The following is a 27,469-nucleotide window of genomic DNA, read 5'->3' on the forward strand; positions in this document are numbered from 1 at the left end:
ACTTCTGGAATGGGGATCCAACGAGAGAGAAGGGACATGAGCCACAAGGCCAGTGGGTCAAAGTCCAGGGCAGTGGCTGCAAGCCAGGACCGCCCCCTCCCCCCACAGGAGGTGGGGGCAGGGTAGGACTGCAGCTGAGGCAGGAGGAGAGGAGGGGGCTGTGTGGCTCACTTCCTCTGACTGGGGCCCCCGGGACCCCCCCTGATGGCATCAGGAGCGCCCACTGGGTTGGGTGATGTGTTTTCTGAGTGTGACACCCGTCGGCCAACAGAGGACAGCAAATACATTTTTTATGATCCTGGGAGGCTCATGCCAGTCACGTTTACTTGAAAAGAGGCTGGGCAGTCGAAGGGGACAAGTCATGTCTCCGTTATGTGGATCCTCTTTGGGCAAGAGGGGACACTTGTGGGATGATGTGGGGTTCTGGGAAAGGGATGCGGGGTGGGGGGGCAGATTTCAGGAAGGGGGCGGGCTGTAGGGGGTTCCCCCTTACTGTTGGAACCTCATGTACTTTATGGAGGGGGAGGAGCTTATGGCGGGAACGGGTGTCAGCACAAGAGGCCAGATCTTTGCCAGGTGGAGAGGGTACCCTCAGGCCCCACCCCCCAATTTCCAGCCTATCTCCCAGAGCCTGGGACCATGAAAGCAGCAACAGAGGGACTTTGGAATGGGGAAGGGGAAGCACACCTTTATGTTTTGGCCTGAAGGTGGGTTGGTATTTTGGGGAGTTCTTGGGAACAGAGCATGTCCATCCAATTTCAGACCCGGGGCTTCTGAGGGACTCCAGTCATCCCAGAGGAGGTTAGGGGCCGCCAAGGGGTGAGCGGCCAGGTGTGGAAGCCAGACTTGGTGCAGCTCCAACTTCTACTGTTTGTTCATAGGGGGTAGGGAGGAGTGAGAAAAATCGGAGGAAGGGCTAAAAGCGCCGGCTGGCACTGTCACTGAGTGTTCCGAAAGTGGGGGGGACGGATCTGGGGGCGAGTCGGAATCTTAAGTAGATGCGTCCCCATTCAGACACCCCCGGCTGAGGGATCCCTGGAGCGCATGTGGAGGAATCCTGTCCGCCCCCCAGGAGGGAGGCCCAGCCTAGGCTCCCTCCTCCGGGCCACCGGGGTATTGGAAGTGGGGAATCTCCCCTCTTCCCCGTCCCCGCCGCCCCCCTCCCCCGAGTTTGGAGAACCCCAGGCTCTGCCCCCATAGGTCGAGGCTGACGTCGCCGCCGCATTTCTAGGAATGCCCCTATCCGCTGACTATATTTGGCGAGGGTTTCTAGGAAGCCCCCCCCGCCCCGCCTGGCCCCGCCGCAGCCCCCGCCCCGGGCAGGCGGGCGCGCTCGGCTTCCAGGCTCTCACCCTCTCTCCCCGGCCGGGGAGGAGCCGCCCCGCCGCTTGAGCCGCCGCTGCCTCCTCCCCAGCGCGGCCAACCCCGGGCCGGCCCAGCCCCCGCCCCGGGCCGGCCATAGGGCGTGGGGGGGTGGGGAGCGGGGGAGGGTGGGGGCCGGGCCGGGGTTGGGGGGAGCGGGGGCGCGGCTTTGTGGCGGCAGCGGACCGTGGAGGCCGGGAGCAGCCCCGTCGGCTCCGCGCTCTCGGCAGAAAAGGCTTTTATACGCCCCCTGCCCATCACTTGGATCTGATCTGGGTAAGGGGGGGATTTTTTTCTGGAAGTACCCCCCCACCCACGGTGAAGGATTTGAGGCTGGGCTCCAATCGAGGAGGAGGCTGCAGGGCCCGCGGGGCGCCCCCCACCCCGAGCACGCCTCCCGGGAGCCCTGGAAGGCGCAGCCCCGGGGGGCCTCCTGCACCCCCGGAGGAGGCAGCGGCGGTGAGTCTCCCCCTTTTTCCTGCACGGCACCCCTCCCCCGGGCCAGGGGGCCGCGGCAGGTGGGTGCCCAGGCCCCCGGGACAGAAGGGGGTGCGGGGTGGCTGCCTGGGGGGTGGGTGGCGACACGAGCCGGGAGGGAGGTGGCGGCGGGGGGGAAACGTGCGGCTCTCCCGGGACCCGGCGCTAGACGCTTGCCTGGGAGGGAAGCCGCCGCCGCTGCCGCCCCCCGAGGCAGCGGGGCTGGGCTCCTTCCCCCCCTCACCCCTCCCTGGATCCCGAGAGGGGCGTGTTAGGCGTGGAGGTGGGATGGGGGCGAGGCAGCCCCCCACCTCCCTAATGCCGGGGCTTGGAAATTAACGAGGCGGGTTGAAAGCCTACCACCCCGCCCCCACCCCGGAAAGCCGGTTCGGGAAACTGACTCGCTGCGTGACCCCGATATCAGTGCCGCGCGGAGAGCAGGCCGCCCTGCTCGCGCGTCCGCGCCCGCCGCACCTCGTCGTCACTCCACGTGCGCCCGGGGCCGCGCTGGCACGGGCAGGGGGGCCAGCGCCAGCCTCCGGGGGCCGGGCCCTGGGGACGTCCGGAACAGCCGGGAGCACAGTCCCCAGAGAGTTACCACCTCCCCGAAGTAAAGTTGGCTGCCCCCTCCCTCCGAGGAGTAGGCGGCCATAGCACGTTGGCTGTAGCTTTCGCTGGACAGGAGTAAAAAAAAAAAAAAAAAAAAAAAAAATGTAGGTTCCGGGGTGCGGATCGGGGTGTCAGGGCCCAAGACCACACCAAGTTGCTCTGGCAAAAGTTAGGAGGAAAAAAAGGAAAAGGCATTTTTGATTTGGGGCTGGGGTGGGGGGGAGTGGCGTTTCTGGTTTCTCCTGCTTCCAAGCCCCACCGTGGGGAGCGTTGGAATGTGCCGCTCAGATCCTCTGAGGACACATCCATATTTATAATTTATTTTTAGGAGAAGTTGTGAAAAAGGGAGGGGGTTTAAAATGGGGAGAAAAGGTGTGTGTATCGGGGTGGCCTTTCCAGAACCCAGAGGCTAATTGAGCTATTAAGATGGAAATCACTTCCTCCAGTCTGGGCAAGCTGCAGATTTGACTTTAATAAGACAATTAAGTGCACAAATAACTAAACTTTAGCTGGATTTGGGAAGGGGTGGGGGTGGGGCACTGCAGGAGTCGCCCCAGGCACTCCTTTTGCGCTCCCCTAAGGGCCATTTTGGACGCTCAGCGTCTTCCCTGGGACGATGTCAGGCCCAGCTATGGGTCTGGGGGCAAGGGAGGGAAAAGATACCCCCATGGGGCAGGCAAATACGCCCTCCGTCCCCACCATGCAACCCTGGCTTTTGGATGAGATGAACTGTCATCCCATCATTCCTGCAGGAAAACCCAGTAATGATTCCTTTAATTATCCAGGATTCTCCAAAATCCTGCCTCAAAGGCAGCCTGCCCCAGTGCTGTGAGCTGAGAAGGGGGACACCCTTCTGGAGAAAGGAGGTTTTGGAGGCTGTGGTCCCAGAATCGGGGTTTTGAGGGCGAGATGAGTTTATGTTTTATCCAACTGGCCCACAAAGTCCCGCTTTTGGGGTCATTATAAACGGCGAGGGATTCAGGCCCCAGCAGTCCCTGGAGGGAGGGGGCAGAGAGCTAGCTGCCCTCCGAAGGTCGGTCGGAGGAAAGGGGGGAGGTTTGCTTCTTTTGGTAAAACTGAAAAGCCGTCTGGGGGATATTCTTATATATGTTTGTGTATGTGTTCTCAGTCTGTTGAACCTGCTGTTTTCAAGGGCCTTTCTTTGGGAGGCCAAGAAGGTATGAGAAGGCAAAAGTACTTTCCCCCCCCCCCCCCCCCAGTGGTTTAATGAGATGTTTTAAACAGGATTTTAAGGGAATGAGTGACATATGGGTCGTGTCAAACCATTTGACACCCTCAAAAACCAAACATCACTGACATCGTGAATTGCAGTTACATTAGATTTGCTTGCTTGCTCCCACGTGGAATCGCAGTATTTCTTTGCAATTCTTTGCTACGCTGATCTTAGTCATTTTATAAGAAACGCTGGATAATCTGTCGTCAGGGAATTCTCTAAGGCAAGGGTGGCGGGGGTACATATGCCCCTCCCATTAACCTTATTAAGTTCTGTTAATTTACACACACACACACACACCCCTACCCTCCAGTTGTAACCTATATAGACATCCACATACCTTAAGTTTATTTATTTGCAAACCTGGATGTCAATCAAGTGTTCACAGCAGGGCATAGAGAAAAGTGAGCTGTACCTGAAAAACTCTGGAACACCAAGTCCCTGATAGAAGATTCGTGTTGAATAGACATGGCACATAGACACACTGGTGACATTCATGACGTTCCCGGGGCCTTGGCAAAAAACAGTTCTTTACTTTTCAGAGTTCTTTCCCTTTGTTATGGGACACGATGAAACAGCACAATTTTCAGGAGTCCACAATCCCAGCGTGGCTGGGTGTTGGGAAACTGTCACGTTGTGAATTGCTGAATCGTCACCCCCATCGTAGCGCCAGAGAGCTGACTGTCAGGTCCTATTTGCTTTGCTAAATAAGGACATCTCACCAAATTAGCCTCTAATGATACTTCTACAAATAGGGTGTTTTACGTGAATTAACGAGACCGGAACACCAAATGTCGCACCAAGATACTGAGCTATAATCGTGGCAATGAAGCAGCATGTTAAAATTACTGAATTGTCAAGTGTGGAAAATCAGAATTTAGTGCTGAATGTGAACCGGGGGCTGCTTTAATTCAAGCACAGCCCCTGCTTACACTCGGCCCTCCGCAAGGGTGCATGTAATTATGAATACATTTAGCAAACTCCCCCTGCCCCTGAGTCTGGAAAACAGGCAAAGTAGTATGGTGAAGAGATTGTAAGTCAGTACTTCGCAGTGAGAAGTGGTCACTAATTCAGCAAAGAATCACAGCTTCTTTTCATATTCTGACCACTGCTCTCCCCCACCTCCCCCCGACCCTATCCAATAAGAAAAAAAAAAGCTCAGCTGTGGAACTGCTGAATACATTTTGGCTTTTCTCCTTTTGCCCCTCTGTGTGAAATTTCACGAAGCAGTTGCTACTTTTCCCTCCAAGGAAGTGTGGATGGATTTCTAAAGAAAAAAAAAAAGCAACTTTGAATGTCGGTCTTAGTAGTACACAAGCCATAGCCGACTCTCACAGGGAAAAAAATGTTTCAACAGAAAGAATATGGAATAGCTGGGGGGGTAAAATATTTAGGAGAGGGGCTGCAATGAAACTCCTACTTAAAAATAAAACATGCGTTTCTGACCCAAACCAATGAAAGTTGGAAAAGTCCCTAAGGGAGCACTCCCTCTATTTCTTGCTTCCCAGCCTCCCGCCCGCTTATATTAAGAGCAGAAAGACGATTCTTGCCAGATAAACTTACAGCTACCTTATAGTAGAGCAACTCAGCCTCTTGTAATTGTGATATTGGAAATACGGCTATTTCAGGCATGAGGATAGAAATGGGTCTGATGAAAGTGAAGGCAAACTTGGTTCTTAGAACCACTTGCCAGAAAGGGCATACCCAAACAAAATAATCCATTTTCTTTCTTGCCCAGCATCCCAAACTTGGGAAAATGTAAAGTCCTTTTTGCTTCTTATATGTGGAACAAGGTGAAAGTAAACGCTGAAGAAAAACACCGACGCGAACGTGATATAAAACGATCACAGACTTTAGGCCTAGTAGCCATGCAGGCTTTTCAGGCAAAAGGGTACATGTTAAAGAGAGTTTGGAAGGAGGGGACTTTGGGGTCCCTGTCACCCCAAGCCCCCCACACCTCCTCGGGGTCTCTTTCCAAAGCACCCAGTTCTCAGAGGCTGCTTTCCCAGCGTCCTCCGTTGTACGGGGGGTGGGGGGGAGCGTGTGCAGATATTTACAAAGCTTTCAAGTCTCCGATTTTACATCATCTTCCTTATATAAAACATTCAAGTTGAAGGAACCACAAAGCAAACTCCTTCTCAGTGTCTCCGGAAAGGCTGCACCACTAGCATGAAAGGGAAACACACCTAGAAAATGAAAACTGATGTTGGTGTCCCAAGATAGCCATTGTCAAAAGGGACTGGGAAGAGGGAGGCAAATTTAGCCTTTGCTGGAGGATTTGGCCCAGGCGGGGAAAGGAGCCTTAAGGTAGCTGTGCAGTGTGGTGTGAAAGTTTTCTGAGAGACGTGCAGAAAACCAGGCTCTCTTGTTGGAATCATGCGTGAGATCAGTGCCCGGGTCTGTTGGCATCTCTGCCCAAAACAGCCTGGACCGCTGCCAGCCCAGGCCTGAACGTGGCCTTGGAGCCACCACCAGAGCCCAAACAAGCCCCAGACAGGTGCTGGGGTGGGGGGGGGGTGGGGTCTTTCCTCCTGGGGACCTCGGGGCCCGCAGCATTTCTTGGCTAAAAGCAGGGAGCGGGGGTGGGGGGGCGGGGGGGTTGTTAGGCTCCCGAGAGCAGCCTCCCCAGAGACTCTTGACTGTCCCGGTTACCACGTGGCCTCCGGTGAGGGCAGAACCCAACTTTGCTAAGACCAGGCTAGCAGGTTCCAGAGCAGAGCTGTGATTTTGCAGCCCGGGCTGAAGCTCTCTCCGCCCTCCAGCAACAGGGCTGCTATCCTGCCATTTGGGGTGGGGCGAGGGGGTGTGGCACGGGGCCAGCCACAGAGCAGGGACACATCTAAGCTACCGTGCAATCTACCCCCTGCAGGTGTGTGTGTGTTTTCTCCTGCCTTCTCCAGCCAGCGGCCTCCCGTCCACCTGGGGAGCTGAGCCCTCTTCTTTCAATCAGGGTGCAAGGAAAACCCGGGCCAGGGGGGAAGGCTGCAGCCTGGAAGTGGGGAGAAGGTTTTGGCAGGCCATCAGAGGGCCTGGAGGGAAGGCCAGGGATGTGGATGAGGGGACCTACATCTAGGCCACCCTGGGGGCCGGCAGAGAGAGAGAACCGTGTGGGCATTCCGGAATAAAACATGCAGGAAAGAAGCCTGCTCAGCCTTGGCACCGGGACGCATCCTCTGGGGGAAGCTGCACCCAGCCCGGAGTCAGCCAAGCCCACGGGCCTCCCGTTTGGCCTCAGTAACTGGACTCCAGGCCACCAAAAGGCCCCATGGGTTCCTGATTGTATCTTCGAGTGGCATTAAAAGGTCCAGACCAGGCACTCGTAGGCCAGGCCATATTTAGCCTCAGGTTCACCCGGAGAATATTTTAGGTGCTGCTTGAAAGGCGAGATCTAGGCCCGGTTGCCGGCTGTCACATGGCAAGTGTAGAATCGCTCCCTCGCAGGTCTGGCCGAGGTGGCCGGGGGCTCACCGCCACAGATGCCCGGAGTCCCTGCCAGAGCTTCGGGGCCACGCGACAGGTGCCGAGGAGCCAGCGAGCGCCCAGGTCGCGGGTTCTGTGTTGGGAAGGCTTTTTGCCCCGTTTTTCACTCTGATGGCGATAAGGCCGCCTCCATTCACAGAACTCACAGAGGCTGTTTTCAGCCCCTCTCTTCCGCGATGGCCCAGTGTGATATGCCAGCTTGCTGACTGAGCAGCCTTCTCCTCGGGTGTCAGCACTGGTGGAGGTGTTAACCCTTTCAAGGCGGGCGGGAGGGTGCTGGCTGGCTTGGGGGAGGGTCTTGTCTGCAGAGACCTTGAAGGCCACACACCCTGGGGAGCCCCTGCCCTTGACTCCTTAATCCTCAGTCGTTAGTGGCTGGACCTGAGAGTCGGCACCCTGGACCTTAGCTGTGATTTTCCCCCTTTGGCCCCGTCAGTGATAACCGCCAGGCTCCCCGACCCAAGCTCTCGCCCTTCACTTGTTCATACAGCCCTGGAAACAGCTGCTTGCTTTCCAGATATTTTCATCCGGGTTTCCAAGTTGATAACTTTCCCACATTCCAGAGGAAGGAGGGATTGAAGGATCTGTGATTCACTTGGGTTATTAACGAGGGTTTGGAATAATCATTCGGGGTCTTGGGGAGATGGCACTGGCCCTTGAGAGTCACCTGGCCTTAGGGACTAATCCTCATCACCTGCTCTGGGATTCCAGATCCTGGTTTTCTGGGCACAGAGGAGGCGCATCTATATTGAAGCCACTGTGTGGAGACACATTTAGCCAATTATCAGCCTTTCGGGAGCCTGGGTGGAGCCACCGCCTGTGCACCAGGAAAGCGTCGGCTTGTTTAAAGTTTGCTCTAACTTTGTACATTTTTTCCCTTTTAGTTCTGGCTCTTGGAGTTCCGAGAGCCACCACTTCCTGCCCAGCTGGTTCATTACCGCAGGGAAAATGAGGGACTTTTGGGGGCAGATGTGTTTCCATTCCGCTATCATAATGCCCCTAAAAATCCTTATTGCTCTTGCAGTATTCCTCGGGGGTCCCTGGGCCAGCCGTGGCAGCTGAGTTTCTCCAGCAACTAAAAGAAGAGACAAAGATGTTCCCCCAAACCTTCCCTTCCGGTCCCTGGTAGAGCTCCCCTCAACCGTGCTCAGAACTGGTGATCACCATGAAAAATAAAAAGATGCCATCCGCAGACACCAGTTCCGAAACATGCTTTTTGCCCTCCAGGGGCCGAATGTTGGAGATCAGGCTTGGGAAACAGGGCAGCTGAGGCTGCTGTCAGCGTTTGCTCTGGGGGTTCATGGTGGGGGAGGTGGGGAAAGCGGGGAAGGAACAAGTGTTACCTGTTTGACGAGGCGATTCACATTCAGCCTGGGCCTTCCAGCAGGGCCTCTGGGATCCTCACCTTGGCAGGGGCTCTGGACAGTCCTGATTGGCTCACCAGCTCCCTGAGTCAGACCACTTCCCCACTCTCTGCCTCGGTTTCCTTCTCTGGCAAGGGAGGGGCAACACCCCATGCTCTGTTCTGAAAGGGTTCTCACCCGTACCTAGAGCGTTATCATGAGTTCAAGTGATAGACAAGCTCAGAAGGTGCTTTGAAAGTGGGGATGCCAAAGCATGAAACATGGAAGGTGTTAGTGCTGATACTTACTAATACACACTTCGTATGCTAAGACAGCTCGGACGGGAGCAGAGACTACAGCCTAGCAGTAAGCACAGGTCTCCAGAATCATGGAATCAGGCAGCCCCAGCCCTGTGACTCTTTCGCAGTGTCACCCCCAGGCAAGTGACTCAACCTCTCTGGGCCTCCTATGTTTTGGAATAGAAGTTTCCCAAGTCTGATATGCACATGATTTTAAGTGGTACCTGGCTAGAGACGTAAATTATTCTAACCGGTATTTCTTTGTACAGCAGATTTCTACTTATGGCAAGCAGTTGGCTTTCAGTTTAGGGTAGGGGTAGAAGGGCTCTTTTTTACATCAATTTATTTAAGATAAAGAGGGTGAGTTGCTTGAAAGAAAAATATTAAGTAGAGTACGGGTGGCCTGAGGATGGGACAGAACTCAAGATGATACTTTCTAAAGTTTCAAAGTCTACCTCTTTTTTTTTTTTCTTTTTGGCCGCGTGGCATGGCTTTTGGGATCTTAGTTCCCCGACCAGGGATTGAACCCAGCCCTCGGCAGTGAGACGCGGAGTCCTAACCACTGGATAGCCAGGGAATTCCCCATAGTCCATCTCTTAAGAATTCTTGTTTGTCTTAGAGATTTTCTGCACCCTTGGAGTTGGTGTGAGGAGGGGTAGGTTGCCAATTCCAATCTGCAGGGGGCTTGACCTGTGACAACCTGGGAGTCATGTGTCTTCTCCCCCCCGCCCCAACTCCTGCCCTGCTCGCCAACACCACTGAGACCCCTTGGATCTCTGCCCCTATGCCCACCCATAGCTCTGACTTGTCTTTTATTTTAAGATCCTGCTGCCCCAGCGCCCTCCTTCCTGGCCGAGGCACCTCTCTGAGCCTCAGTTTTCTCAGTGAAATGGGGAGAATAATTAACCCCCTGTCTCAGAGCAGTGTGAAGATCAGGGGTTAATGGGACTCAACTGAGCAGCTATGATGGTTCACAAACAGGGCACGGCTCAGAAGGCAGTGGGCACCGGAGGCCCTGGGATGGGCAGGGGGCACAGCGGCACCCTTGGCCTGGAGGGGTATTCCTTGGACAGGCCACCCGGTGCCAGGCCTGGGCATCAGCTCCCCACCCACCCCCTGGGATGGGGAAACAGCAAGCACTGGGTCCCAGCCAGCAGGGGCGGGCTCTGGTTTCACTTTCTGCTGTGTCATGGGGTGGGGGGTGGCATCAGGGCCCAGCTGGCCAGCTGGGGCAGGCACCGAGAGGCTGGCAGACAGCTGTGGCCCAGCTGCCAGAGCACAACCCGTGCCCTCGCCCTGCAGCCTGCCAGGATGGGGGCTGGGCCCTAGGGCACCCCTTAAATGCCTCTCACCCCCTTGCCTTGCACAGTGAGAGGACCCCAAGTGAGAAAAGCCAGGAGGGGATGAAATGGTTCCTCTAGCCACGAGATCGCCCCCAAACAAGTTCTTAAGGCCGCAGTCTTGAGGTTCTAGGAACTGCGTCTGTTGATTCTGGATCAGAGCGCTCTGGCTGGATGCCTGCTTCCCACCTGCCTTCACTGGCACATGTCTACTGAGGGCCTACTGTGTGCTCAGCACAGTGCCAGGTGCCAGAGGTACAGCAGGAAGCAAGACCGTGCCTGCCCTCATGGGGCTCCAAGTTGAGTCGCAGGGGACAGACAAAAGAGCAAGTAAAGAGAGAAAAAGGGACTTCCCTGGTGGCACAGTGGTAAGAATCCACCTGCCAATGCAGGGGACAGGGGTTCAATCCCTGGCCTGGGAAGATCCCACATGCCGTGGAGCAACTGAGCCTGTGAGCCACAACTACTAAGCCCATGCGCCACAACTACTGAAGCCTGTGCACCTAGAGCCTGTGCTCCGCAACGAGAGAAGCCACCGCAAAGAGAAGCCCGCGCACCGCAACGAAGAGTAGCCCCCGCTCACCGCAACTAGAGAAAGCCCACGTGCCGCAACAAAGACCCAACACAGCCGAAAAATAAACAAATTAATTAATTTTTTAAAAAAGAGAGAGAAAGAATCCCATCTTATGGGGACAATTCCACACTGTACGCTTTGTGGTAGCATCTCAGAGAAGGTACGTGTGTACATGCGTGTGTATGCAAGTGTGCGTGTCAGGGATGTGTCCACTCCTGGGACACGTAGTCGGTTGAGAACACAGACCCAGGGACCAGATGTCCCATGTTTGAATCTGGATTTTTCCACTGACTGGTGTGAGATCACAGGCAAGTTCCCTCTCCTTTTTGGGCCTCAATTTCCCCATCTCCACATGATAGGGTTGTAATGAGGATGAAGTGAACATCCGTAAAGAACTTAAGACAGTGTCTGGCATCAACCATCTGCTGTCTAAGTCTTAGCTATTATCTAAGAATCATAAATGTGCGCTCTTCTCATAGGATGAAATGCAGCCGTCACTGCAGGCTGAGAACAGCAGTGATATTGCTGAGCCTGCCCTCCCTGCTCAGCGCTGTACCTGCCTCATCTCACTTACTAGCCACAACCAGGCCTCACATTGGCCTTAGCATCTCTTTGTTCACATGGGGAAATGGAGGCTCAGACAGGTGAAGAGATGTGTCCAATGGTACCCAGCTGGAAAGCAGTTTGACCCCAGGGGCAGGGCCAGCCTCACAGTGTGCGCCCTGCATAGTTCCGTGCTCTGCTGTTGTCATCCTGAAGTTTTGAATAATTTTCGAACAAGGTGCCCACGTTTTCATTTAGCAAATTACAGAGCCAGTCCTGCCCAGATCTGACTTACTCCAAAGCTGGCACTCTTAACTCCTACCATCCATCTATCATACAGCTGGCCCAGAATGGTTTTCCAATTCATTGGTACAGTATTTAGTGTGGGACTGAAATCCTGGGGAGAATACAGGACTTATTATGGGGCCAAATTGCCCAGATGCCTATTTGATTGTCAGTTGCCCCCATCAGAAGGAAGGGGGGCAGTTGCCAAGGGCAGGGGGTGAATCATTCATTGCTGTATCCCTAGGGCCTGGCATGTATTAGCTGCTCAGTTAATCACTGTGAAACAAAGCAAATGAATGGGAGGCTGCTGTATCTCCCGAACTAAACCCGATTTAAATAACACCGTCCAGGAAAGCAGGTCATCAATGGTGGCTATCCTCAGCTGGCTTCTGGACAATCCCCTGAAGGGTGTGGAGACAAAGGTCTCTTCCCTCCCCTGGCTGCAAACCCAGGCCGCAAACCTGCATGCCAATACCTCGTAGCAGATTCCTGTTTAAACAGGTTCTGGTGGGGACCTCAGAGGCAACACAAGTGTTTAAAGACATGCAGGCCTGGATTCCTGAGCACCTGTTATTGGGGAAGATGCCGAGCTCAGCCAAAAGAGTACTTGAGTTCTGGGCAGGTTCAAGTCCCAGCTGAGGATCAGGGGGTACAGTTTCCTGGACTGCTAAATGAGAGAGTTTGGATTTGGGGGTTAAGGGTCCTCTTTTCCTCTGAAATTAGAGTTTTTCTACACTCTCACAGTTCCAAATTTGCTCCCCCAAAAAAGTTACTTAGGTTTACTAAGAAGCAAAGAATCCTCTCAAAAGCCTTTAACATATTTATAACAATAATAAATGTGTTTTTGGCCAACTGTTTTCACAGGCTTGATCTCCATCGCTTCACATAACTACGATACGAAGTAGGAGTTACTGCCCTCATTTTCTAAATAACATCGTAACCACCAACATATATTGAGTGTTTTATACGAAGTAAGCACTTTACAGGTATGAAGTCATTTTCATTGCACAAGCAACATATAAGGGAGGCACTGTTACTGCCTCTGGTTTTCTGATGAGGAAACAAGCTTAAAGAGAGGAACTGACTTGTCCAAGGTCACACACCCAGCATGTGATGAGCTGGAGTTCAAGCCTGGATCTTCCATGTCAGGGGTCAGCAAACCTTTTCTGGAAAGGGCCAGATACTAAATATTTTTAGACTTTGCAGACCATACAGTCCCTGTCACAGCTACTCCACTCTGCTGTTGTAACAAGAAGCCAACCAGAGACATTAAGTAAATGAATGGATGTGGCTGTGTGTTCCAATAAAACTTTATTTACAAAATCAGGAAGTGGGCTGATTTTGGCCCACAGGCTGTAGTTTGCCCACCCTGTTCCAGACCCCAAAACCTGCAAGAACCTGGCCCTGGCAACCATCTTCCTCACCCTCTCTCCCCACCTGTGAGGTGACTGAGTTACGTTTCAGAACAGAGACCAGTGGGGCTTGGGAGAAGTTGAGTTGGCCCCGCTTTCCTTGGGATTATGAAGCTCTTGGAATTTACAACTATTAGGACTTGTTAGTGACTGCCATGATAGATCACCACGGGGACTTTAAAATCGTAATTTTAGTAGCTGTCAAGTGAGTAACTTTTTTATGCCATAAGTTTATTTACAAACATATCTAGGATGCTGAGTTCAAGAGTTTGATCCTTTTTTCAAAGAGACTGCACACTTAAAATGCTCCTCTTCGTATCTGTCTCATGGATTATTTTTTAAGCCGTTGGTGTCTTACTATATAGAAAGGTGCAGCAAATCCAGACCCAAAGTACAAAGTCATCATAGCTAGTAACCACCACTTGTTTTCCACTGAAAATGGTAAATTCTTCCCTGGACCCTCCTCACAGTGGCTCCTACAGACCACAGAGGTTGTGAACCTCTGGATGCTTTGTCCCAACATAGCGCTGTTGGAAACCCCGTGAAAGGCGCAGAAACCGAAGGCGGAAGAAGTAGAGGCAGCACACCTCGTGCTCCTTTCCTCACGACCTTGTTCCCCTGCGTGCAAGGACCAAAAGGGAAGTGAGTAACTTTTAAAGAGCAAAGTGTTTAGGAAAATACCTCTATGGGGCACTTTGGCTGTGGAAGGAACTTCTCTGTAGTTGGTGGGAATGGCAATAGAGTGAAAAATGTCTTAAGGCAGAAGAAGGTAACGAGAAGGGGAGATGGAAAGTGTGTGTGTGTGTGTGTGTGTGTGTGCGCACACGCACACATGTGCAGAGAGAGGGTGGAGGAGAGAGAGATTTCCCAAAGGCAGGAGGCTGGAGCCTAAGGATTCCTGGCAGGAGAAGGGGGTCGGAGGGAGGACATGACTTTTTCCCCCAACAGTTTTATTGAGATATAATTCATTTACCATGTAATTCACCCATTTCAAGTGCACAACTCAATGGCTTTGAGTATATTCACAGAGTTGTGCGACCATCATCACAATCAATTTTAAAACATTTCTATCCCCTCAGAAAGAAACCCCCATACCCTTTAACAGTCACCCCCCCACCCCAATCTTCCAGTCCCTCCCCCAGTCCCCACCCCTAAACAATCACTAATCTACTTTCTGTCTCTGTAGATTTGCCTGTTGTGCATATTTCCTACCAATGGAATCATACAGTATGTGATCCTTTGTTACTGGCTTCTTTCACTCAGCATTTGTGTCCTCAAGCTTCATCCATGCTGGGCTTCCCTGGGCACAGTGGTTAAGAATCTGCCTGACAATGCAGGGGACATGGGTTCGAGCCCTGGTCCGGGAAGATCCCACGTGCCGCGGAGCAACTAAGCCTGTCACCACAGCTACTGAGCTTGCACTCTCGAGCCAGCGTGCCACAACTACTGAGCCCACGCATCACAACTACTGAAACTCACGCGCCTAGAGCCTGTGCTCCGCAACAAGAGAAGGCACCGCAAGGAAGAGTAGCCCCCGCTCGCCACAATTAGAGAAAGCCCGCGCTCAGCAACAAAGACCCAACGCAGCCAAAAATAAATAAATTTTTAAAAAATTTTTTAAAAAGTTTCATCCATGCTGTAGCCCATATCAGAACTTCATTCCTTTTTATGACAAATAACATCCATATTTTATTTATCCAGTTGTCAGTTGATAGACATTTGGCAGTTATGCATAATTCAGCTATGAATATTCATGTGTTTTTGTGTGGACGTATGTTTTCATTTCTTTGGAGTAATATATCTAGAGTAGAATTGCTGGGTCATATGGCAACTCCATTTTAACATTTTGAGGACCTGCCGGAGGCACATCATATAGTGCCTTTTTCAATTTTGTATTATAGAAGTTTCCTACCATACTGAAAATGAGAAAGCACCCTGTACCCATCATCCAGGTTCAACAACAATCAACCTTTTGCCAGTCTTGTTTCACCTGCCTTCCCTCCTCCACCGTTGTTTCCCACTGAGTAGTTTGAAGCCAGTTCATACGTTGCACTTTATGCCATTAACTTGGCTGAGAGGTCAACATTTCCTTTCATCCCAAACCTTCAGGCCAAGTCTCCTATACCCATATCCTTGTGTGGATGGAATTTGGGGACAGTGGAGGAATTGGGGCATAGTCTAGAGTGAGCCAGCGTGGGGTGGGAAAGGAACGCTCCTGAGTGAAGCAAGTCTAGCTACAGGATTTGCAAAATGAAAATGTGGAGCCCTTTGTTCAGAAATTACTAAGAAGTTCAAGATAACAACAGTAGAACGTCAAACTTAACGTAGACCCTGTACAACAGCACAAGTCATGTGCCCATGAGGCCAGCAAAAGGGCGCCCAAGCAGAACTGAGAACTGATTCATTGGCTGCAGGAATTTCGAGCTTTGGGTGCCTAGGAGAGACACAAGCATCCCTCACCCCCAATCTCTGGAGAGTTGGGTCTCTCATGGCATGTGGGACAGCGTTTAAGTCCGTTCCATTGGAATCTCCAAAAATAAGATGACCCCAGCTGACATGTGGGTTATAAGTACTTTTTAAAAATAGCCATTTGTCTTAAGCCTTCTTCCCTAAGAACCTGCGGTTGTTTTATTTGGCCACACCATTTTGTCCTGGACTCTTTGAGTGTACCGTGATATCACGGCAAATGACAGGGCTGCAGGACAGAGGTCTGCTGGTGAGCAAACAATCCAGAGCAGCAGCAGGACCAGGGATGCCCATTAGAGGCAGGTGGCCATGGCAGACACTGGCAACCATCATGGCACCCAATCCCTCCCAGCTCAGACAGAGCTCCATTATCCTTCTCAAAGGATAGCCTCCACCAAGCAAATGAAACTTATTTCTCGTGCTTATCTAGACTTTCAACCCAAGAATTCACCTAGAGATTCAGAGCCTGCAGTTTGTGTTGGGATGACACTGCAAGGATGCACTTACACTAACGGAACCTTGTCACGAAGGGGAACGCAACACGACTGAGAAGGAGGGAGAGAGTGGAAGAGAGGGACTCACTGAAGAGAGCAGATAAGGACCTTGCAGCGCCTCCTGTTCTCTGTGGCATGTTCAATGAATGAGTGAACATTCATTCATTCGTCCAATTATTTGAGGACTTATACATAAGAGACTGAATACCGGGCATGAGCAATATAGTAGTCAACAAGACAGACACAGTTCCTACCCTTAGGGGCAGGAGAGGCAATCATAAACCAAAGAGGAAGAAAACATTTTACATTGGATTAAAATAATATAACAACAACGGCAAAAAAGCCCACAACAGGTCTGAGTAAATTCGGCCGGCAGCTTTGGGGTTTATAGACAGTGGATCTTAAAGCAAAGCCCAACTCAGGATTTTGGCAATTCTCAGCAGAGTGAATGTGGAAGCAGCACAACCAGGAGAAGGCTCCGGAGGAGGTAGATGGCTCAGGGTTTTATTTTTGTTTTTTTACCTGCCAGCATTTCCTCCCCCCACTTCTGTTAACAGACACAATGCCCAGTGGGAATATGGCCAAAGATGGCCGCTTACAGCACCCAAGCCTCAGCTATAGTAATTGGTCCAGGCACAGACACGTGACTCAAATACGACCAATCACAGCAGCCTACTTCTGAGCTGGGCTGCAGTGATTGGTCCAGGTGTGGTCATGTGACCCAAGCAGGGCCAATCCAGGATTACCCTGACTAGAGCTGGTGAGAAGGCTGCATTTCCCACCCCGTCTCCAGCATCCAGAGCTATCTGTGACCACAAAGACTGAGGCCAGTATGGAGAAAGGGAGAAATGAGGATTGGGATGGGGGTATGGGGCGGAGAGAGAGACTGGCGCTGCGTTCTGTCCCTGGATCCAAGAGCAACTCAGCCTCTTTTGTTCTTCATCATAGCTACCTGAGTAATGAATCTCCCATCTTCCTCAGTCATATCAACTCTGGTTTCTGTATGGTCCAAAGCATCCCAATTCAGGACTTGGGAACTGTTTTTCCCTCTTCATGGATTGTGTGAATCTAAAAGGGGTAGGTTATCCTCAGAGCTCATTCTCCCCTAGGTTTGCCTGCTGTACTTGGGAATGAGAGATTCCCCAGACACATCTCCATGCTCCCCCGCTCCAATTAATTTACCACTGAATCAGAGCTAAACACTTATTCTTGGACTTCAAGTCCTGCCCTCTTCCTGCTTGCTTGCTTCTCCCCGACCTCATTCCCAACATACACCCACCTCCCCTCCCCACCCTGCTCTCCACCAAGGATGGAGCCTGCAGCTTGCCCTGGCCTCTGCTCCTATGCCCACCACATTATATTTGCAATGATTTACTTATGACTGTTACCCCCCATGACCTTGAGCTTGGGGACCCGCGTCTCACTCATCTTTGCACCCCCAGCAGCTGGCACACAGCAGGTGGGCAGCAAATGCGGGAGGGAGGGAGGGAAAGGAGGAGGAAGGGAGAAAGGGTCACTCCTTCCTACTGAGTCTGGTCAACAGATGGATCACTCAGAGGGTCAAGTTCTATACTTGTTTCCTCCGCCAGATACTCTTCCCTCAGGTGGACACACAGCTCGTGGTCCCAACCCCTTCAGGCCTCTACTTCAATGTCACCTGGGAACTGCATTCTCCCAGTCCCCTTCTTGACCCCTGCCCCTCTTCCATGCTTTCTTGTTCTCTTTCTTGTTCCCTTCCACCACCATCAGTCTTTCTCCATGTTCTATTTATTTTATCTCCTCTCTCTCTCCCCCTCTCTCTCTCACTGAAATGTCAGCTCCAGGTGGGCAGCCATCTTTGATTTGTTCCCTGCTGTATCCTCAGCACCTAGTGGATGCTCAATAAATATCTGTGGAATGAATGAACCAAAAACCAGTCTTGCCAAATTTGTTTCTCCCTATGCACTTCATGTGTTTTACAGGTGTCAGGTGATGTATTAGGTTCCTAGGGCAGCCATAACAAATTACTACAAACCGAGTGGCTTAAAACAATAGAAATCTATTATTTCAAAGTTCTGGAGGCTAGAAGTCCAAACTTTGGCAGGGCTACACTCCCCCCAGGTGCTCCAGAGGAAAATCCATGCCTTGCCTCTTCCAGCTTCTGGTGGCTCCAGTGTTCCTTGACTTGTGGTTGCATCACTCTAATCTCTGCTTTCATCTTCCTACGTTCTTCTCTCTGTCTGTCTCTGCTTCTCTCATACAAGGATGCATGTAACTGCATTTAGTGCCCATCCGAATAATCCAGGGTAAACTCCACCTCTCAAGACCCTTAACTTAATCACATCTTTTTCCATATAAGGTAACCTGTGAAGGTTCTGGGAGAGAAGTGGACATAGCTTTTCTCTCTCTGGGGGTCACCATTCAGTCCACTGTATGATTGGCATAAAGACCAGAAAAGCAAAGATTCCCACAACCACTCCACTGGCCTGACAGATATGTAATGAAAAAGAGTATTATTGTTGTATTACATTGCCCTGGTCAGAGAAAATAGGGGAAATAAAGGAGCCCCTTTGCATTTTTTCTCTAACTCCAGTTTCACTTTTTAATTAATTAATTTATTTATTTATTATATTTATAGCTGTGTTGGATCTTCGTTTCTGTGCGAGGGTTTTCTCTAGTTGCGGCGAGCGGGGGCCACTCTTCGTTGCGTTGTGCGGGCCTCTCACTGTCGCGGCCTCTATTGTTGCGGAGCACAGGCTCCAGACGCGCAGGCTCAGTAGTTGTGGCTCACGGGCCTAGTTGCTCCGCGGCATGTGGGATCTTCCCAGACCAGGGCTCGAACCCGTGTCCCCTGCATTGGCAGGCAGATTCTCAACCACTGCGCCACCAGGGAAGCCCCCAGTTTCACTTTTTAAATGTAACCACTGTATGCAGTCTGCATAATCTTCATAAATTTTCTAACCATATTCGAGAGCATATACTTTTTTGGCTCCTAACATTAAGAAAATTGGAGGGGGTGGGCGTTATAATATATCCTGAAGACATGACAGCCCTCTGACCCACCACAATCTTTCTAATGACTTCTAGCAATGCACCATACTTAACCTGTCCCCCACTGGCCAGCATTTCAGTTAACTCCAGGATTTTGCCGTTGTAACATATATACTCTCTGGCATGTGTCCCAGTATCCTCATCAGATACATTCCTAGAAGTGGAATTTCTAGGTCAGAGGATATGTGCATTTTTAAATTTCTACAGCTATTGCCCAGTGCCCTTCACCAAGGTGGCATCATTCACACGCCCATCAACAATGCACCAGTGAGGGTGTCTGTCGCCCACCTTGGCAAGGATGCAGCATGGCAGGAGGAAGCAAATCTCAAACTCGGGTAAGTGGACTTTCCATGTGGACCTGGGCGAGGGTGGACACGGCCTCCAAGGTTGTCCCTGTGGCTTTCGGAGGTGCTAAGCCATTCACAGTTCTCGTCTGGGTTTTATAAACAAAGGCAGAGTTTGGGGAGGTGGGCCAGAACCCTGCAGCGGATGCATTGTGCAACTCAGTATTTATTTCTTTAGTGAGGTCAGAACTTAAATATGGTCAAAACATATTCTCCTTTTAATTTACACAAACAAATATGTTCCCGGGCTGACACCTCCAGTGCCAAGCTTCTAGGGGAAATGAAATTCTACTGTGAGAGGATAAACCACTAGAGAGAAGATGAGGGTGGAAAAGTCGCCACCGTTTGCTTTGCACATCCGAACTGGGCTGCTGAGAGGTGTTTCAGAACTGGGCTCTTGCCTCTTGGTCTCTTTCTGTCTTTGCTGCAGATAAACTTGCCAGTAATTTCAGCGAATGAAACATGGAACGTGTCGAGGCCAGAGGATGGCAAACACTCCGGTTTTGATAAAAGGAGGTCTGCTCGGCTTGGAATCCTCCATCCTGCTAGTCAGCAGACGCAAAGACTTATCCAGAGAGGGGCTGATGAATTGAGAAAACAGAAATGAGGCCAATGTGAGTTGCCTTTCAAGAGCTGTGCTAATATAAAACCAAGCAACTTGAATTTGTTCCAAGAGGGGATTAAAGCAACATGTTATTTTGAGTGATTGCTTAATTTATTGAGCTGTGGCTAGATCTGTAATGAAATACAGCCCTTGCAACTGATAACCTCCTGCTGTAATTGAACTTCTACAATTAAGGAGTATTTTCTGAGAGTTTCTCTGGAACAGCTCAGAATTTTTAGTCTCTGTGGTGGGGTGCCTTTGAGCACTCATTTTCCAGGCAAGCTTTTTGGTTTTTTTCTTTAAGGAGTGACAGGCTGATGTTAATAAGGAAAATAAGCAGCATTTTATTGAATGTCTTATGTGCACCAGGCACTTAATATACATTATCTCTAATCCTGACAACAGCCCAAGGAAGTCACTCTTATTTGTCCTTATTTTACAGAGATGAGGCTCCTAGATGTTAAGTAATTCTGCAGAGTGGCGCTGTCCAAGATGGTAGCTACTAGCCATTTGTGGCTATTTCTGTGTAAGTTAGTTAAAATTTTTAAAATCTAAAAATTCACTTCCTAGGTTGCACTAATAACCATATGGGGCTAGTGGCTAGCACATTGGACGGTGCAGATATAGACCATTTTGATGACTGCAGAAGGTTCTGCTGCTCGGTGCCATTCCAGATATTTCACAGGTAGAAAGTGACAGAGCTAGATTTCAATCCCAAGCTAATGGGCTTTGAAGGCAGCATCTGCCATACCCCTCATTTCCTTCTCTTCCTTTGGCTGAGAAGCAAGGTCTAGAGTAGTGATTCTAAACCCTGGCTGCACATTAAAATTACCTGGACTGCCTTAAAAAACAATAGTGATGTTAGGGTCCCAGGCCCAGAGATTCTGACTTAATTGTGATTGAGAGGGGTTTTTATAATTCCCCATGTGACTCAAGTGTGCAGCCAGGATTAAGAGCAGTTAGATGAGAGGATCCACACACAGGATGGTGGAAGGAGCTGGTTCGTCTGCCATGAGAATGTGGTCCCTTGTGGATCCTGACATGGGCTTCTCTCACAGCCACTTCTAAGCCTCCTCATCAGAGACCTCAGGTTCCCTTCTGAGGGAAAGACTTAAGTGCTTTCTCATATGCTTCCTGCTTGGTGGGAGACGCAATGGGGAGCTCTGCTTTTAGAAACAGGCTTTGTCACACTGTCGTGGAAGAAAGGAGATGCGGATGTAAGATCACAGAGATGAAGTGAAAAACCTGGAGTCCCCAGTTTGAATGGGAAGCATCAGTATTTTGCCTTACAAAATAAAGCACGTGTTTCCTACCCCTGTCCACTGGAAAGGTTAGAAATAATGGGCAATTCACTAACAGTGAGCACTCCCAGCACCCACGTTGTGGTCTCTAAACACCACTTCCAACTAGAAGTGCTCTCTGCAGGTTCTGTGGAGATAGGGCTGATTCGAGGTCCGGGGCAGGAAATATGCAAAATGAGCCTGGAACACCTTATCATCCAAGTAGCTCAGAAGCTATTATGGGGACATATCAAAAAGGAGGCAGGAAGACAACATGAAGAGGCTCCCACTGGCCAAAGATGGGACATTTTGAGCATCCATAAGAATAATAACTGCAATGGATGGAAATGTGTTATGTATGTCCAAATCTGTAAGTTCACAATGATACTTAGAAAAACAGAAAAACATAAACTCATTTGTCATCTTTGGAGGATGTTGGGACCAACTTTTTTTTTTTCTTTCCTTTTGGCCACACTGCATGGCTTGAAGGATCTCAGTTCCCAGACCAGGGATTGAACCCGGGCCATGGCAATGAAAGCCCGGAATCCTAACCACTAGGCCACCAGGGAACTCCCTGGGATGAACTTCTTATTTTGAAAACTGTCAAATACAGGGGAAAGAGTCAAGCATTTATCCTTTCTGGTATGAACCATACTTTACAGTAACCAAATGGCTGATCAGGGGAAGTTTCTTTATAGACATATTCCAGCTGACAAACAAAGACAGAAGGATAGAATTAGTAAGCCACCATTTTCAACCTCTACTTGATCTAGACAGTGATCATCAATGGCTACTAACATCATGAAGAGGGACAACCACACGTTATGTGCCTTCAAATAGAAATACAAAACAGCCACTAGGAAGTAGTCAAACACAAAAAACCAAACATGAATCTAAGTGAACTTCTAGATCTAACTACTGATTTACAAGAAACAGAGTGGGGAGAGGAACACGTATAACACCAGCACGGGGATGCAATAAGCAAAATCCAGACCGGAACACTCTACAGAATAACCAACCCGGTTTCCCCAACAAATAAATTGCAAGAGAAGAAACAGGGAGGGAGGGAGAACCCGCAGATTAAGAAAGGCGTAAGAGGCGTATCAACCAGTCACAATGTATGAACCTTATATGAATCCTGATTTTAACTGTAAAGAAAACAGTTATGAGACAACCAGAAAATTCTGAACACTGGATATTTGCTGATATTAAAGCATTACTGTTAGTTTTAGTAGGTGTGATGGTGGTAAAAAAAAAAAAATCCTTTTTTTTTTTTTGGAGTCATAAACGAAAATATTTTCAGAAGAAATGGTTGATGTCTGGAATTTGCTTAGTATCTGAGTATCTGGGATGAGGGAGGAGGGGAAGGGGGTATAGATGGAACAAGGGTGGCTGAGAGTTGGTGATTATTGAAGCTGGGTGATGGATAGCTGGGGTTTATGGTACCATGTACTCTACTCTTGTGTGTACTTGTGTATTGGTTTGACCTGCCCACCACTGCTGGCATCTCTGGGCAAGCCTGGGTAGCAGGTTTGAGATACATCTCAGCGCATGCATGTGTGCACACCCTCTCCTGTCTCCATGGCAACCACTGAGGTGAAAAAGCAGCATCCAAAAGGTTCCTGTCCACATGAGGATACGGCCAGGCTGCTGGTGTTGTGCTCGGCCCACCATAGCTGCTCCCTTTGGAGAATTCCTAGTCAGATCTTCACAGTCCCACCCACCCGCACCAGATCTGCCTCCTTGCACCCCTTTGCCATCACTTGTGCTCTCCCTATGCACCCCCTGAGGAAGTAGAGACCAATTTGTGGAGAGACAGGACCCTGAATCAGATCCAAGTTCAATTTTTGATTTCTCCACTTAATGGCAGGACCTTTAACCTCCCTGAGTCTCAATTTTCTCACCTGTAAAATAGGCATGATGTGACCTCAACGAACTCAACAAGTCTTTATTATGGGGGGAACAGTGGCAAAAAGGACCTAGTCTCCACCTTATGGAACTAGACACCCGGAGGTAAAAGGCAATCTTAAGAGTATGTACTGTGATAAAGTACATGTTTAAAAAAAATTTTTTTGAAAACTGGCAGTCACTACTTACGAAAATATCATAACTCTAAATCATACTTTTCATTAACCAGGATATCCACACTTTCCAACTACTGACTATCCGCTATGCCAGACCTATAGAATATTTTCACTTAACTGAGTGCTCATATTTCCATGAAGTAAGTACTATTATCACTACGATTTCATGGAGGAGGAAACTAGGCATTAGAGGTGAGATAACTTGCCCACGGCTGCACTGTGGGTGCATGGCCCTGTCTTCTTTGCTCGGCCCTCCGCATTGATTAAGCTCTGAAATGCAGCAGCAGGGCTGGGAAACCAGAACTACCAGGAGGCCAAAAGCTCTCCAGGTCAAACCCCATTTTGCAAGTGAGGAAGCAGTGGCCCAGAGAGGCCAAGTAACTTGTTCCAAGCCACAAGCTGAATTGGCTGCTTAACCTGTGTCCAGGCTGCTTGGGGAGAAGGTACAGGGAAGCCCCACATGGTAAGGGAGGCTTATTTCCCCAGTTCATCCTATCCCAGGGTGGGGTGACCAGTCATCCTGGGGTTTCCCAGGACTGGGAACTTTAGGTGCTTAAATCAGGAAAGTCCTGGGCCAACTGGGATGAGTTGATCACGCTGTCTCACAGCGAGGCATCTAAATGGATGTTTTCTAGGACATGAGAACCAGCACCAAGTCCCCACAGAAGTACTGGGGTTTCATGCCTTATATAATTAACTGATTATTAATATCTAGGCCCCCCCCCCCCCGCCCCAGCTAGACTCTCCACCCACGGGGGCAGGGACCAGTCTGTGATACTCACTTCTGTTTTACAGCCCGTGACTCAACGGTGACCCATGAATGACGCTCAATAAACAGGGATCGAATGGACCAACCAACGCTATCATCACCTCTGACTGGGCCTCCATCTGAAATTGCAGAAACCCTCTATAGCTGCCGTGACCTTCAGTTCCCATTTCAGACAGGCTGGTATCCATGATGTCACATGATAGAAGATGATTCCAGAGAAAGACTGGCCAAGAGGCTCCTGGAGGGAGCTATAGCAGACAAGACTGGGTGTGGTTTTTCTTTAATTATTGTACCTGTTTTGTCTGTTCTTTCTTGGCTCTGTTCACATCCCCACCCCAGCACCAGTGCAGGAAAGCAAAACAAAAACAAAACATTATCTCAGAGTTTGAGACAAGATGGCTGGCTGGTTCCCTCTCTGCTTGTAATTAATGCCAAAAATGTTCATGACTTGCCTTGGCCACAAAGGTAAATAAAATCAGGCAGTCTGATTATTTGGCTACTAATTTCCTTCTTCGTTTTTTTTTTTTTTTTTCCTCCCCGTGTCCTTAAATTAATTCCAGAGTTCCTCCAGATTTCTCGTTGCTAAGCTATAAAATTCCAATTTTTCAGCGCCCATGCTGATTGGCAAGGAGGCTCCGGGCAGTTCCAATCAGAAGCAGGTTGCTGAAAGGAACATCCACATTGTAGCTTGCCCTGGGGTATTGGAATTTTCTGCCTGATGTTATGAACCATCAAAGTCTTTGTCTAACTGTGCAAAACCCGTTCTCTTGATCTTGTCTGCCTCTCTCTGGAGTGCAGGCTTTTGGGGGGATGCCAGAGGTCCTGGAATTTCCCACTGGTCCTGGAGGAACAGGGAGTCCCTGGGTCTCCAGGTTGGGGTCAGCGACAGAAATGCCCATGGCCTGTCCATGGTTGACCAAAGATGACAGCATGGTGCCCTGCCATGGGCTGGGACATGCCTCAATCCTCCCCTGACTGACCTCTCCCGTGCCATCTCTTAAGCTTGGTGAAAGGCTGAAGGGGGTTGAGGAAAAGTAGGTGCCATTGGATGTGGGGTTGTTGCAGAGAGGCTGCATTTGTAAAGGACTTTAAAACATGTAGACGGTAAGGGCACCGTGGAGGGCCATTCTGGTGTTTCACCTCCAGAATCCTGATGCAAGCAGCCACCGTGAACTGAGCTCCTATTTTGCACCAGAAACTTTATTTTTATTTTTTAAACCACTTTATTGAGGTATGATTGACATACAAAAAGCTATCTATATTTAATGTATACAACTTGTTGAGTTTGGAGATAAGTATACACCCGTGAGACACAGAGAACAGACTTGTGGTTGCCAAGGGAGAGAGGGGTGTGGGAGGGAAGGATTGGGAGTTTGGGATTAGCAGATGCAAACTACTACATGTAGAATGGATAAACAACAGGGTCCTAGTGTATAGCACAGGGGACTATATTCAATATCCTGTGATAAACCATAATGGAAAAGAATATTTAAAAAAGAATGTATACATATGTATAACTGAATCACTTTGCTGTACAGCAGCAATGAACACAACATTGTCAATCAACTAGAGTTCAATTAAAAATAAAAATAAAAAATAAGTATATACCTGTGAAACTACCATCACAATCTATGCCATAAATATATCCATCACGTTCAAAAATTTCCTCCCACCTTCTTTACTATTCTTTTTTCTTGTGATGGGAACATTTAACATAAGATCTACCCTCTTGGTGAAATTTTAAGTGTACAATACAGTGTTGTTAACTATCATTATCGTGCTGTACATTAGATCTCCAGAACTTAGTCATCTTGCAGACCTGAAGCTTTGTACCCCTTGACCAATATCTCCCTATTTCCCCCTCCTCCCACCCCCTGGAAATCCCCATTCTATTCTCTGGTTCTCTGAGTTTGACTATTTTAGGTTTCTCATATAAGTGGTATCATGGAGTGTTTGTCCTGTGTCTGGCTTATTTCACTTAACCTAATGTCTTCAAGGTCCATCCATGTGTTCACATAGTTCAGAATTTCCTTCTTTTTAAGGCTGAATATGCCATTGCATGTACCACACTTTCTTTCTCCATTCATCTGTCAGTGGACATTTAAGTTGCCGCCATGTCTTGGCTATTGTGCTAGAAACTTTACACACACATCTCCTCCCATCCTGAAACTCCCACCGGACAGACAGAGAACATGATGGACGTCTGCTGGTTTTCCTTGCACAGCTTTATCTTTCACCGACAGGGGAGCCGTGCCACAGGGGAAATCATGTGACCCAAGCCTGGCCACAGTGATTGGCTCTAGGATGGGCACATAACCAAAGTGGGCCGATCAGAATCGTCCTTGTGCCTTTTTGTTTTGCCAGAACTATAGGAAAAGAGCCCCTGCTCTTGCCACTGGATTTGCTGAGCTTGTGACCACTGTGAACACACGTGGAAGGTGCCTGAGGGAGATAAGGAGCCCCTGTGACAATGCTTGAGTTCTGCATGCAGCTCTGGGGATCTCAGATCTATTTCTTGGATTTTAGTTAAAGGAACAATAAATTATTTGTCTGTTTAAGCCAATTTGCCTTGTGTGTCTGTTGCTTCTAACTGACAGAGTGAATAATACTGACACATACTTTGCTCCTCATGGTGCCTGGCTCTGGGTTGGGCAATTTGCATGTATTCCCACAGAGGGTCCTTATAATCACCTGGTGTGGTATTCTGTTTTGCAGATAGGAAAACCAAGGCTCAGAGGAGTGAGGGAGCCTGGTGCAGACAATACGGCCAGTATGTGCTCAGGGATTCAAACCCGGTCTAATGGATGTCTTGGTGGCTTATCAAATTCAACTTGTCCAAAGCTGAATTTAAGAGCCTCCCCTCAAGTCTGATTTCCCCCAGGGCCCCCCACCTCAGGGATTGCACCTCCTTCAGTCTGGTGAGGCTAACCGGAAACCAGGTGTCATCCCTGACCCCTCCCAGCCTCACCCAAGCCTCACTAAGTCCTGTCCATCGACCTGCTCGGCAGCCCTGGAAGCAAGCAGTTTACTCCTTTCCCCGTTCACCTCTCCACCCCTACCCAAGCTGTCCTCATTTCTCAAAACCTCGGCCTCTTAGAGCCGCCTCCCACATGGTTCACCTATATACACTCCTACGTACACTCGTGCCCCCTCCTCCAATATGGCTCTCCTTGGCATCCAGAGGAATTGGCTCAAAATGCCAATCTGGTCATAAAGCGTTGCTGGGAGAGCCTGCGTTTATTGATCTGATGGCACACATTTGCCGCTGGGGACGTTTTGAGAATCATGCAACCCCTTGGTCCAACCTGGCTTTCAGGCACAAAGTCAGCAAGGCAGAGAGCTGGGGAGGACACAGTCCCCTGCATCCTCAGCCGCTCCGTCATTTATTCCACAAACCATTGCAAAGCACCTCCCGGGCACCCTCCCCTGTGCTGGGGCTC

General features: G+C 49.8%; 1 long non-coding RNA gene and 1 pseudogene across 2 annotated transcripts; one reads left to right on the top strand and one right to left on the bottom strand.

Moving 5' to 3' along the window:
* Nucleotides 1–1,651: 1,651 nt before the first annotated feature.
* LOC137778855 (uncharacterized) lies at nt 1,652–26,555 on the top strand. 2 transcript variants are annotated; one of them, XR_011077023.1, is made up of 3 exons: nt 1,652–1,821; nt 19,156–19,906; nt 24,056–26,555. It is a non-coding gene; the product is annotated as an uncharacterized lncRNA (long non-coding RNA). The 2 variants fall into 2 exon arrangements; XR_011077024.1 differs by lacking the exon at nt 1,652–1,821 and having other exon boundaries at nt 18,726–19,283; nt 19,723–19,906.
* LOC137778853 (cytochrome c oxidase subunit 7C, mitochondrial pseudogene) lies at nt 13,262–13,481 on the bottom strand (annotated as a pseudogene).
* Nucleotides 26,556–27,469: the final 914 nt, after the last annotated feature.

The sequence above is a fragment of the Eschrichtius robustus genome, chromosome 16 (assembly GCF_028021215.1).
Source record: "Eschrichtius robustus isolate mEscRob2 chromosome 16, mEscRob2.pri, whole genome shotgun sequence".
Lineage (NCBI taxonomy): Eukaryota > Metazoa > Chordata > Mammalia > Artiodactyla > Eschrichtiidae > Eschrichtius > Eschrichtius robustus.